Source organism: Myotis brandtii, unplaced genomic scaffold (genome assembly GCF_000412655.1).
Source record: "Myotis brandtii unplaced genomic scaffold, ASM41265v1 scaffold343, whole genome shotgun sequence".
NCBI lineage: Eukaryota > Metazoa > Chordata > Mammalia > Chiroptera > Vespertilionidae > Myotis > Myotis brandtii.
The window spans coordinates 2,578,342-2,578,679 of NW_005363209.1; the positions used below are offsets into that span (position 1 = coordinate 2,578,342).

Consider the following 338-nt stretch of genomic DNA (forward strand, 5'->3'; position numbering starts at 1 on the left):
CCACTGAGCCAAACCAGCTAGGGCAGGATATGATATTTCTTAGCCCTCCAGCAGCGGACCTTCGTTTTTTTTCTCCAGGAGTGTGGTGGAAAAACCCTAGATCACCTTTTTGGATTCTTATTACCCAAGTTACTATGAATATTACCAGTGGCATACAGGGAGCTTAGCCAATGAGCGGTCAGAAAAGGTGTTTCCTCTGTAGTTCACTCCGATCCCAGGTCCGCCCCTGCCCAGGCCTGGAGCCTCTGGCTAAGGCTGCAGGCCAGGGCAGGGGACCCCCAGACCCCTGCGATCGCCGGCTCCGCCCTTGCCCCCTCTGATCACCGGCTCTGCCCCTC

General features: G+C 56.2%; 1 protein-coding gene across 1 annotated transcript in view; it reads right to left on the reverse strand.

Annotated features, from left to right (window-relative positions):
- The window catches only part of UFL1 (UFM1-specific ligase 1), a 26,963-nt gene that overhangs the window by 14,503 nt on the left and 12,122 nt on the right, over positions 1-338 (reverse strand). The window lies entirely within an intron of this gene.